A 14,186-nucleotide genomic window follows, 5' to 3' on the forward strand; every position below is an offset into this window, starting at 1 on the left:
GTGAATTCCACATCCCTGATGTTATTTTCCATATTATATTTGAGACTTCAAAAAAAAAAAAAAAAGCCCCTTATGGAATACTGGTGAGATATGGTGGGAGTTTAGCACTCTGTGTAAAGTGGGGGGGAGGGGCAATTAGTGACGGTGTCTAATATCATCCGTTGTTTTGTTACATCACACCCACTGGTGTGAATGAAATTTAACACAACATGGCCGTATATCAGTCAAAAAGCTACAGTTGCAAACACAACAGGTACTACAGTGTAAAAGGAACATTAGGGGGAAGGGAAGGGATAGAAGTGCTAGAATCAGTACTTTTCTTCTGGGGGTATTCAGGGTTACACATACCCCTAAACATTTTGTGAATCTAAGTCACAAAATTTGGCCTCATTGAGAGGCAGTGTTTCAATATGAGTAGGAAAATGAGAGTACCCCTAAACATTATTTTTTAAAAGCACTGGCTAGAATTATGATCAGAAAAAAACAATTGTAATATTCCCCACATCTGAATGCACCCTTAGTGATGCCAGGAAGTGCAGCATGCAGAAAGCTTTGTGTTTCTACGAGTGCACACGGGGCTTTAAAATGCGTTTAAGAGCAGACCTGTTCTATGTTGAAAACAAGAGCAAACAATTCCTAATCTGAAAACTAGGGTAGTTTCAGAAGCATCCCCAAGAAATATTACTTGTTTTACCTACAAGATTCCAATTTGGTTCCTAAATGATACATCTCACTTGCCACTTTTGAAGATTATAACATTACACAACAACACCATTTTATATTCCAGATATTTAGGGCAATAATATTACTTTTATTGGACCCAGCATGCAAGTAGTATTAATTTTATGGATTGTTCAGAAGTATTCAGAAATTATTAGTTTCTTTATGGCATTAGTTCTTCAGTGTCCTTGCATTATTTTAGTGTGTGTATATGTGGGCATGCACATCATACATAAATGTTGTGTGCGCGCACACACATACACACAGAGAGAATGAAATTGCTGTAAATTATTTCATCCATCTTGGCAAAGGATTATGCTGTCATTAATATATTGCCTACAAAAGGAGATCAAGCTGACATAAAATGTGATTTACGTTCTGAACACTCCATCAGCAATGTTCCTCAACTTACTTAGGTGTACTGTGGGACAAAATCCAAACTTCAAGGATGTTCTTATTTTTTTTCCTGGTGAAAATATAAGGTGTACCTCTCCTGAAATTAATATGAAATAAATGGTACTTCAAAGAAAACTTTTGAAGGTGTTTCTTAGGACATTTTAAAGCATCTGAATGTTGAGATTTTTCTTGCCTCTGTGACCTGCCCAAGACATTTTGCTGTCCACAGCAGAACAGAAGTGGTGGTCTCATGGTGCTCCCCCAATGCGGTGGTGATGCATGGGTTGCCCGAGGCCAGGGCCACAGAGACGGTGGGAGGGAAACTGACAGAATATGCAAATAATAATAATAATAATAATAATAATAATAATAATAATAATAATACCAGTTACAGGTAGGTAGCCGTGTTGGTCTGCCATAGTCAAAACAAAAAATTTTTTTTCCTTCCAGTAGCACCTTAAAGACCAACTAAGTTAGTTCTTGGTATGAGCTTTCGTGTGCATGCACACGAAAAGAAGAAGTATCTGAAGAAGTGTGCATGCACACGAAAGCTCATACCAAGAACTAACTTAGTTGGTCTTTAAGGTGCTACTGGAAGGAATTTTTTTTTTTGTTTTTAATAATAATACCGTTATTGTCAATGCACAACCTGTGTACAATGAAATTAACCAAGCCTGCATAATGGCATCTGTGTCACCCAGGTGATCACAGCTGCATAGATAAGAAAAGAAGAGTTGTTCCATTGTCTGGAGAGGTCACTTCCTGGTTTGCATGGAAAAGTTGTTTTCAATGGAGCCCAGTGACGGAAGCACGTAGCTGTATTGAGGCAGCACTAGGCACTGACATTTTGTGCCCTTAACAATTTTGCGCCCGGGGCAACAACCCCGGGGGTGGGGGCACACTATGCCACTAACCCAATGCCTGTCAAGTTATCCTGACCCTTGAGGTGGAATATTGCACAATATCCCTGGCAGTAAAAATGCAACAATAATAAGTTAACTAGTTCGTCATATGCTGGCCTTTTCTATCACTCAAAATCAGGCCAACTCTCTATGCCTAATGGGAGGGTTGGCCCTGCCTGCCTCTGTGGTGAAAGAAGGAAGGAGAGTCCTCTGGGAGCAAACAGGAAAGAGCATCCCATTTTCAAGGCTTCCATTCTAAAGCTATGGCAGTTAGACCCTGGAGATTATGGCACCCTTCCACCCTCATAAAAAACAATGAATAACAAAAACTCTGCTCCATTTTGTTGGCTGATTTGACCATTTGGGGACTCACTCACTCAAACCATACTTATGTCCCCCCCACACACACATTATCCCTTTTCTACAGTCTCACATAATTCCACTCATCAATCAAGCTTTGAGGTCAACATGCAAATATTAAAACAAATAAAACAAAGCCAAGACAATCCCCCAACTCCATGGTTGTTCTAGGTGCATTATTCTAGGTTCTAGGTTGTTCTAGGTGCATTATTGTGGAATAGCCTGAAGAGAGAACATATGTGCAACTCCTCAGCCTTTTTCATGCAAAGAGGGGCAGTGAGTAGAGAGTGATACCATGACTTCTTAAATCAGTGGAAGTCTCTGCACAAAGTGGTAAATGCAAGAATGCTTCCGCATTTCAGATGAGCATGTTAGCCCATGGAAAGTAGGGACAGAGCTGGGCTGAGTTGTGTGCCACGGGCACAGTGCCAAGTGTGGCCCCATTGTCTCTTTGTCTCACAAATAATAACTTTCACATGGACCCTGTGACTTACTAACATCAGTATAGAGCAGCCTTTCCCAGACGTTGTTCCCATCATCCCTGACTACTGGTCCTGCTAGCTAGGGGTGGTGGAAGTTGCAGGGAAACAACATCTGAGAACCCAAGGTTTAAAAAGTCTGGTACAGAGTATGACAAAATTGACTACGCATATGCTTATGTTGTTTGCATTCATATTGGGATTCGTTGCTGGGTGTTTTGAAGTTAGCGCTGGTACTGCATGTTGAAAATACTTTTTGTGTCATCTTATTTATATATTTATTTATTTGATTAACTTTCAGCGACTAGGTTTCATTTTCTGACTGGCTGTTATTACATTTGCAATTTTGTGTTTCCCAGGATGATATTACTCAAAGAAGTGAAAATAAAAGAACCATGCAGAACTTGAGACAAATTTCTCTGGTGAATACTAAGGAAATTGCCCAAGAAATAAATAGGCACAGAGCAAAATCCTTGCTTCTGCCAACTTTGAAACTGATATCAGCATGGATAACACTTGCAACGATAGTTAAAATTGAGATATTTCCTTACAGAGGAATTATAATGCAGAGAAGCCTATGCTGGCAATGTGAAGCTGGGCTTTACTGTATTTTGTTCTCTGTTCACACAGGCCTAACTTTCATATACAAATGGATTTTTATTTTAGCCACTGGGTGTGGCAACATGAACAAATCTTGCACAGGAATGCTCAGATGTTCTAGGAATATGTTCAATATGACCTCTCATTTGAAAGAGAAAGTAGCCAAACCAACTGCTGTTATCACCTGCATTAAAGTTATCATTTTCTTATTCAGGGGCTCAGAAAACACAGCAATGGACTCAATAAAGAGAAAAATCCATAGTCGCACTACAAATGAAAGCAGAGATAAAAATATTCACAGGCCATGGAAGTATCAAGCAACCTGAAGGGCTATACATATGACAAACAGCTTCCACGTGGTAGCCATTTTAAATTGCACCATATGAAGGCTGTATCTGGATAGTGTCTGAACCATTAATCTTGAATAATTCACACTGCAGACAAGAAGCCATATGACACTTCAATGGCACAAACCCAGTTTACCTTTGAGTTTGCAGCCCTCGTGTGAAGACAAGATGATGATGATGATGATGATGACAGCTACAACAACAATTTTACTATTTATACTTTGCCCATCTGACATTGTCGCACAGGAACATCCAGTGCTGAAGGTGCTGTGGACTGTTCCCACATTCTGCATTGCCATATGTAGTGGGGAAGTTAGACTTACAGAGTTTATGAAAAGAAAAGCTCATCTCTACATTGAGCTTCCTTTCTGGGTTCCTGCATAACCAAGCTGGGTTTTCTTGCCTCCCCAGCTGGCAACCTTAATAAGTGCTTTCTTCCAGCTTGCACAACAGGTAAATAATATCTTATCAGTCCTAAAATGAGACCTGCTCTACAAACCCAGTATGTGTACCCAAGCCCCACTGTCAAGCATTCACCTCAAATGCACACGCCAGGCCTGAGGGGAAACCCCAGAAATCCCACCAGGCATAAAGCATTGGCAGATCTCTGAAGGGTACCCTTAACCCAATAGTGCCTCAGCTTCCCTAATAATTTCTCTCCCACTTCCTTAACTGCCTTGTATTCTGTGCTCCCAACAGGTTGTCATACTGTGCTGCTCTTGGAGAGGCAATCAAATTAATCCTAGCAGTGCAGAATAGGGGAGAAGAAAGGAGGAGGAGGAGGAGGAGGAGGAGGAGGAGGAGGAGGAGGACCCTAAGGCCAATCAAGGAACCCCCACCCCTGCAAGAAAACTTCCATTCAGCCCCATTCAACTGGCGAAGACCACACTGCATATAGGGAGAAATGCTAGGTGCTGAAATTTGGCAAGGAGGAATATTTCAGAGGAGCCAGTTTATCAATCCAAGCTCCACCACCACCACCAACTGGCCCTCAGTTCTCCACCTGTCCATGTCCCTCAACCCCTCCTTTTGGGAGCTGCTAATGCACCAAGCGTGATCTTCTGAAGGAAGGGGTGAGAGCAAATTTTCCCCCATTTTATTTGTGAGAAGAATGTTCTCTAGCGCTGTTGCCTAGTCTAAATGTCTATGGTATTTTCTTAACATCTATTAATTGTTACAGTCTAAAACATATAAGCTGAATAAAAAAAGTTGTTTCCTACCAACATTGTTTCTATTCAGCGGAGTGCACTTGGTTTGCTTCTGATTCCTGCCATATATACTCCATACCTGTACTGTTAACCAGCTGCACAGGAGGAACTGCATATTGCAATGAGTTACAAAGTGTATGGAGCAAATTGAGGATTGTATAGATGCTTTAAAGTAGCAGTGATTGCCTTGCAGCTATGAGATGACTTGTCTTACTTATACATTTTATGACCTTTCAAGATTGCTTCTAGAATTGGATAATTAGATTAGCACAGCCATGCAAAAAGAGAATTCAAAATCATCAAACCATCCCCCAAATTCTAAGCTTTAAAATGGCATTTCTGTATTGTTGTTATTTTAATATAAAGTTCTGTCTTATACTCTTCCTTTGGGGAAAGTTTAACAGAGTTAGATTTAAGGAAAGCAAGAGCAAAAGAAAGAAAAACATCAGAAAGCTCTGATATAGTATGTTGATTGTATTCAGGCTTCTATAATCTCTAGGCAGCAGCTGTTATGAGGGCAGTGCATATGAAATAATAAAGGTTGGGGAAATGGGAAATCAGCAAATGTATGTCATTCTAAAACCAAACAAACTTCAATAGCAGGTAGAGGAATATACAACAACAAAAGACTACAAGTGACACTAAAGTCCTGATAAGGGGAAATGAAAGTACAAAACACATGAACTCCTAAAAGTAACAATGTTTTAGGCAAACAAGCAAAACTGGTCACATCCAGGGCTTTTTTTCCAGACGGAACTCACCAGAATTCACCAGTTCTGGCACCTCTCAGGTGGGCACCATTCCTATTGTATGAGAACAAGGGAGGCGTTCATGGTGAGTTCCAGCACCTTGTTTTCTAGAAAAATAGTACTGGTCACATCCAAAAAAGAACTGAAGCCATTTTAGCAATGATCACCATCCTTAAATTTGCTAGAGAGCACATCGCTTCAACATCCCTCTCTGCTACTTCAAAAAATCTCATACTAAAATGAAGCCACAGATTACTTGCAAAATTAACAGCTTGAAGCCCTCTGTGACTGCCATTCAGAACTTAATTTTCAGCTCTGGGTAAGGAAAGGGATTATTCCAGCACTTTTCTTTTTAAAACCCTTCAATTAGCTCTCATGAATGGGTTGCCTCTGCTCAGTGGTCAAGTGCATGTTTTATATGTATAAGGTCCCAGCTTCAATGAGGCCTATTGAGTTCAAAGTGATTTACTTCTATGGAAATCACACTTTTCTTTTTTCACATTCGTCATACCAAATCTTTTTTAAAAAATAAAATAAAATGGAAGAGCGTGTCCTCCCTAAAAGAGGGTCCCTCATTGCTGGGTTTAATCTGGCCAATGGGGTGCTGACTAAACGGATCAAGAGGCCTATAAACACCCATGCACGTGACCCAAAGCTTCGTCTTTTTGCTCATGCATCGGAACACCCACCCACCTCTCCCTATATTTAGGGAATTTTTTTTGTGATTGACCTTGCTATGCTGTCATGTGTCGTCTGTCATTGGGACAGGGGCATGGCAGGAATTTTCCCCACTTGGCTGATTGGCTGTTGCCACTTGGGTTTCGCCTGCCGCGTAGCAGATCGTCACAACTTGTAAGGTTGCGGATAGGCACTGGTTCAGGTGATAGGGATGGGAGAATGCTCTCGCCATCCCTATGTGAAGGGTATTCTGTTAAAGGAATCAAGGGACTCAACTTGGTTTGGTCAACCCCCGAGAGGGGATTGTGCCCACGCCTGAGTCCAGGGGAGCATCTGGGGAGTGGACATAGTCTGTTCCCGGGCTTTCTTCTTACCTCAGGTGTTCACCCTTGGCTGACCTATGATAGAGCTCTGGGTCAGCGTTACCTGCAAGGGTGCAGGGAGCTAGTCGAACCAGAGCCTATGCAACCACTCACTTTCTGTAATCAATAAAGTTGTGGCCTAATTTCTGCCAAAAACCAAAACTGAAATATGAGTCAAATGTGTTTTTATTTAGTGGGGGGAGGTCTGTGGGTTTGAACACGCAACTGAATTTAGGATGAAGCAGATGAACCCATTAAGCAAAATAAAAGCATCTATACATTCCAGAAGTGTAAACATTACTGTTGATTTGATAATGAAAAATACTGGAAAACAAGCATGAATGGTAATATCCTCCCCTAAAATTTAAAAACATAAAAAGAATAAATGCTTCTGATGTTCCTTTAAAAAAAAAGTCATTTTTGTTTATCTGAACCAGGCATTGCCAATGTTTTGGACCAGGACATCTATCTGGCCCAGCCATGATGGGTACCAGTAATGGTCAAGGACAAGGAGATCTGCAGTCCACAACATCTGAATAGCACAGCATGGTCTAGCCCAAACTACACCTTCATCATGATCATTTTCAGAGTGCAATCTCATCCACGCTTACTTAGGAGTGCGCTAATCTGAATCCCATGGCACTCCTGCAAAAATATGCATTGGATCAGGCTTAAATACATTCAAACTCCAATGTACAGGAAACAAAATGCATCAGTGTTTTGCAACCTTTTCTTTTCTCTTTCTCTTTTAAACATAGATATTGAGTAGTGAAGCTGAGGGACAGGCAGAAATTGCCAAATAAATAAATAAATTGATCTTCCATCACACCCCAGCTATGGTAGCATTGCAATGGGAAAACCGCCAGGGAAATTAAATGAAAATTAAATAAATGAAAATTGGCAACCCTAAATGAACCTCCTCTGTAAAAAATAAATAAACATAAACATACTACTTTATGAGAAGCCTCCAGTGGGTTGGTTCACATATGTGATAGCTCTACAATCATCCTGATGGTTTTGCATATTTGCAAATGTGCACACAAAGTAATGGTGAATGAAACAGTCTTCTAAATGCATGGGGAAAGATAAGGAACACACTTGGATTTTCATTTTTCTTCTTTTTTCTGAGGGCCTTTTCTTTTTTGAGCTTTATCACTTACTAGCTTAGAGCATACAATGCAATCAACAATTTCACTCGAGTATTCACACATACACAATCAAATTTCCACTTTCTTTCCAGTCAGGGAGTAGTCACAGACTGTAGCATATGGTGCAAAAATGTGATTTGTGATTATCGCACAAATACCTCAACTCAGTCTATGACCAAGCTCAGTAATGAAGGCTCTGCCAGCCAGAAGGAGCCTGATGTTGCTAAAGTCACCTTGTAAATGCTCTCTCTCTCCACAGGCAGTTGGTTACAGTTTTAGAAGTTCTGAATGGAAACAGCTAATGCAGCAGTTAAATCTATAGTATTTAGGAAATAAATGTGTATTGCTTTTGCCTTCTCTTACATTCAGAGTTAACTAATCATGCAAGGAAGTGCCATGGGGCACTAGCTCTGCCCCCCACCCCCACCCCCAAATCACCATTTTGATCATCCTTCAGAAAAACTTTGCAAACACTCGTTTGAGCAACATTCACCTGTCAAGTTATTCTGTTTCCCAGAGTTCCCCTAACTGTTAATTTTCGCTTAATATTTGAGTTTTCTCAAAGCCACTTCCAGAAACATTTAGTGTCGTTAGTTTAGTGCTCATTTCCAGATTATTTGCTACCAGAAACAAATCCATTGGCAAATTACGCAGAAATGAGCACCAATTTTGTGCTTGTTTCCAGAAGTGGGTTTTATGTCGTTTGAATGCTGAAGCATAATGCAGAAATTATCAGTTAGGGAAACATCAGAAAATGTGAAGGCAGCCTCGCAAATTCCTCTGTTTTTCATCACTGGATCAATGTTTCAGCTTTAGACAACTTATTTGATAGTACATAGTCCAACTCCAAGCAAGTTTAATCAAAAGCAAGTTCCACAGAGCTCAGTCTCATATTCCCGAGTAAGGCTGCATTCAGATGGCACTTGGCTTTCCCCCTCAAATTTCCTACCTGACAATTTTTACCTTTTATGTGATCTTTCACACAACATAAAAGCCACTTCTGGCAATGCAGTGCAATTGCCCGGAAGTTTAGTACTTTCTTTTAGTTTCTGCTTTCTTTTGGGAAATAAATCCACTTGCAAACCTGCTAACTCGGAGAATTGCAAGAGTTTCGCGTTGTAATTTCAGGAGATTAAATCTGGGGCGGTATCACAGCATAATGCAGTTCTGCAGCTAGAAGGACGCTCAGTAATTAGAGCGGATAGAACCGCTGAATCCGGGAAGAGCAGAGGAGGAGGAATTTGCGTTTATATAAATAACAACTGGAGCTCGGACATCAAACAAATGGACACGCATTGCTCTCCTGACTTGGAGTACCTAGTGGTGAAGTGCCGCCCTTTTTATTTGCCACGTGAGTTTAATGTTGTTATAATAACAGCGGTGTATATACCTCCCGATGCAAACACTACTACAGCTATGGGCCACCTGCTAACTGCTATTAGCAAACAGCAGCGGGCCTACCCGGATGGAGCATTTGTGGTTGCTGGTGATTTTAATCGAGCCGATTTAAGGACTGTGCTTCCTAAGTTCCACCAGTATGTTGATTGTCCCACTAGGGGGGGAAATACCCTGGACCGAGTATATAGTAACATCATGCATGGATACAAGACCAAGCCCTTGCCCAATTTGGGGCAGTCAGACCACATATCTTTACTTATGATACCATCATATAGACCTCTCGTATGCAGAATCAGACCATCAACTAGAGAGATACGAGTGTGGCCAGTAGGTGCATCTGAGCAACTTCAAGATTGCTTTCGGAGCACCGAGTGGTCGCTTTTTGTGGAGAATAATGTGGACACATACGCTTCAACAGTACTGTTCTACGTTAAAAGCTGCATTGATGTTGTCACTACCATCAAACAAATACGGGTGTTCCCTAACAACAAGCCCTGGCTAAACAGGGATGTGTATCTTCTGCTAAAGGCAAGAAATGCTGCTTTTCACTCTGGTGATGTGCAACAGTATAGAGAAGCCAGAGCCAAATTGAAAAAGGGCATTAGGAACGCCAAAGCTATGTACTGCCGGAGGATTGAAAAACATTTTGAAAGCTCCGACCCTCGTCGAGTATGGCAAGGCCTGCGACAAATTACAGGGCAAAATATTAAAAACGAACTGGCCAGTAGCAGTGCGCACCTGGCTGATCAACTGAATCAATTTTTTAGTCGCTTTGAGGTGGGAACTGGAACTACCGTCACTACAGCATTGGCTACCAGCACATCATCAGAAACTACTACTGATAGACAACCATTTTTATTACAGACCTCTGACGTACAACGTGCCTTTCGGAGCATTAACATTAGGAAGGCAGCTGGACCGGATGGAATCACGGGACGGGTTATTAGGGACTGCGCTGCAGAATTAGCTGGGGTATTTACGGACATTTTTAACCTATCCCTGTTGCAGGGTTCTGTCCCTACCTGCCTGAAGACATCGATTATAGTGCCAGTCCCCAAGCAGTCAGTGGTGGTATCTCTCAATGACTATAGACCAATAGCTCTAACATCTGTCGTTATGAAATGTTTTGAGAGATTGGTGCTAGATCATATTAAGGCTGGTCTTCCATCCACTCTAGACCCGTTCCAGTTTGCATACAGAAGAAACAGATCTACTGATGATGCTATTTCCATCGCTGTCCATACTGTACTGAGTCATCTAGAACGACAGGGAACCTACGCAAGGCTGTTGTTTGTGGACTACAGTTCTGCCTTCAATACAATTCTGCCAGACAGGTTATTTCTTAAAATGACCAACTTGGGTATACATCAGAAGATCTGTCTGTGGGTAAGGAATTTCCTGACTGATAGGCCGCAGACAGTGAGAATGGGACCTCACTATTCTTCTACTCTAGTGTTAAGCACAGGAGCCCCTCAGGGATGTGTGCTAAGTCCCTTTCTCTATTCCCTGTACACATTTGATTGCACCCCACTGTATAAGTCCAACACAATCATCAAATTTGCGGATGATACAACGGTGGTGGGGCTCATTAGTGAGAACAATGAGACTGCTTATAGGAAAGAAGTACAGGGGTTAATTCAATGGTGTAAAGAAAACAATCTTATGCTTAACACCAAAAAAACCAAAGAACTCATAATTGACTTTAGGAGAAAGAAAAGTGTATTTTTACCATTGCACATAAATGGCGAGGAGGTGGAGAGGGTTGGTAGTTTTAAATACCTGGGCATTTATATCTCTGAGGACCTCTCATGGACTGCAAATATTAATATGGTTGTGAGGAAGGTGCAGGGGAGGTTGTATTTCCTGAGAATGCTCAGGGGACTGAATCTATCTCAGCACCTACTTCTGTCCTATTATCACAGTACCATTGAGAGTGTCTTAACCTATAGTGTATTATCGTGGTATGGGAGCAGCTCTGAAACGGATAAAAAAGCTTTACAGAGAATAATTAAAATTGCCCAGAATGTTATTGGGCTCCAACTACCAACCCTGGATGAGATCTTCACGTCTCGCACTTTGAAGAAGTCACACAATATCCTGAGAGATCCCACCCATCCTGCTCACAACTTCTTTGAACTGTTGCCTTCGGGCAGAAGATATAGGACAATGAAAACACGAACCACACGCCTTCTGAATAGTTTCTATCCAAGAGCTCTGATTGCACTAAATAATGATCTTAGGGCCAGTTGCAAGAAATAGCAAGCAGGAAGTAGGAAGGAATGAGATAGGTTTTAGGTTATGTTATGCCTTTAAATAGGTTATGTTATATTCTGGATTATGTTATGTTTTATAGATTATGTCTGAATAGGATGAGAATGTTGGAGATACGTGCAAATGTGTATGTGAACCCGGTCTTTGGGTGGGTGTTTGATTTTCGTTGTTGTGTATACTGTGTATATATGGACAATGACAATAAATTTATCTTTATCTTTCCCACTATTTGAAATTTAGTGTGACATGGAGGTACATCAACCCCAAAAGCCACAGCTCCATAATACAGTAAGTAATGAAATTTAAAAGGAACATTATAGATTGGACAGAAGTCCTGGCATTATAACCAGCAATAAACCTCACATCTGAATGCCGCCAAACTGTTGCTTAAGTGAAATTGATGAGTGATTGAGGCAGCAATACTATACTGTACACACTTCCCTGAGAGTGAATCCCAAAGAACTCAATGAAGTTTTCTTCTGAGTAGACACATAAGTATGTATTAGATTGTGCTGTAACAATTTGTTCCCTTCTAGCTGCCCCCCCCCAAAAAAAATTTGACCAGAAGACTTTTAGATTGAATTTAAATAACAGCAGTCCTTTTAAGGATGCTGCCACTGTTTATTACTATCTTCAGGTTCAGTTCTTCAGGTAGTCTCAAAACCATTTGACACAATCTTTTTCACAACTTCCTGAACAACAAACCTGAGGTAAACATCGCATTTTGTTGTTATATCTTTCCAGCGCAATATGTTATTGTGCTAGTGCTCTGATTATTTTCTCATGACAGTTTTCATCTGACTGTCTTTTCATGTAACAATTTCCAAACAAGACCTGGCGGCAATAATACAGTCATGGGTATATTCCTGTATTTGACATAGCAACGCACAAACCTAAAATGTGGCAGTCTTCAGTTTGCGTAGCATCATGGGGAGTCTGAGCCACAACTGAGGCACAGGAATTTATAACACACCCTTCTCTCTCCTTTTTTTAGGAGAGAGACCTGATTTGACAATCTGAATTCAGCCATTAAGGTCAACCGATGACCTTGAACCAGTCTTCTCTCTTAGCTAAATCTCTAGCTTGTTGTGAGGATGAAATGCAAGAGGAGAGGAAAAGGTACTTATTGTCATTGGAAGGAAGAAAAGAGTGGCTGGGGAAATCCAGCCAGATGGGAGGGGGATAAATAATTTCTTCTTCTTCTTCTTCTTCTTCTTCTTCTTCTTCTTCTTCTTCTTCTTCTTCTTCTTCTTCTCCTCCTCCTCCTCCTCCTCCTCCTCCTCCTCCTCCTCCTTCTCCTTCTCCTTCTCCTTCTCCTTCTCACTCATATCACTGGTATGCTGTGCCAAATATTCAGATCTTGGTAGTCTGGTAGCATGATCAGTATATAGTTCAACACAACACAAGAATCAGCAGAGTGACTCATGTGTTCTTAGATGTTCAGAAGATGCCCTGTTTGGTGGTTCCCTTGCTTGTGTAGGTATGAATGTGGGCAATTAGATCTTGGTTCTTTTCTGTGATGGTATTCATTCTTTTTTCTCCAATTCTCCCTTCCCCTTGGGAATTGTTCACACAATCATGTGTTGGTTTGTTAATCATTTGAACCGCAGCTTTGTGGAAGCAGCTCCATTACCAAGCAACTCAGGATGGTGGAGCAAACACTATCACAGAAATACCACTGAAAATGGCCTCCCATGGCAACCTGGTGATCACTACCTCAGCGTCCATAAGTTCTCACCATGTGGCTCATGCCCACATGTTGCGGAATAACCAAGGTGTGGTCATAGTGCAGCCCTGTGTCACATACCTAGGGACTAAGCCCCATTAAACTCAGCAGAGGCTGTCATTATCTCATTGCGATGAGAACTGCTGTGTGTACGCGAGAAGCTCAAATACAGTCTTGCCACACAGAACATCCTCTGCATCGCAATTAAAGCAGCTGCAATGCAATGTCTTGTTTGAGCGAATTGGGCTTTAGTGTGAACATGCACAAAAGTGAAAGGTATATATATATGTAGTTGTTCTTTTCTGTTATTCTCCACAGTAACAGTTTATACTGCTAATTTGTTGTGTGCCATAATGCACACCATTTCTTTGTCATATTATATGAGCCTCTCTCCTAATAACAACCGCTTACGCAACCATTTTCAATTACCTATTTTTAAAAAGCCATTTTCACGGAAAGATTCTGTTTCCATAATGTTCAATCACCCACATCTTGGTCTCTCTCTGTTTCTCTGCAACCCCTGGAAATGAATGCAAGGCGAATCTACGAGATTCAAGAAGAGATAAAGCCACTCAGGCTCAGCGTGATATTCAGAATCTTTGAAACGTATTCTAAAAATAAATTCGCCAGAAATAGGTTATTTTTAAAAATGAACTGTTCTATTTCTGTCTCTAATTAAATGAATGCAATTTCACAGTAGTACTATCAATAAATTAATTCAGCACTATTCATCCATGAGAAATGCTATATAAGCTAGGGAACACAGAACGCAGGAAGTTTTCTTACTCTGTGTCAGACCATTGGTCCATCTATTGTCAACGCTGACTGTTAGCCACTCTCCA

This window comes from Podarcis raffonei, chromosome 4, assembly GCF_027172205.1.
Source record: "Podarcis raffonei isolate rPodRaf1 chromosome 4, rPodRaf1.pri, whole genome shotgun sequence".
In the NCBI taxonomy this organism is placed as follows: domain Eukaryota; kingdom Metazoa; phylum Chordata; class Lepidosauria; order Squamata; family Lacertidae; genus Podarcis; species Podarcis raffonei.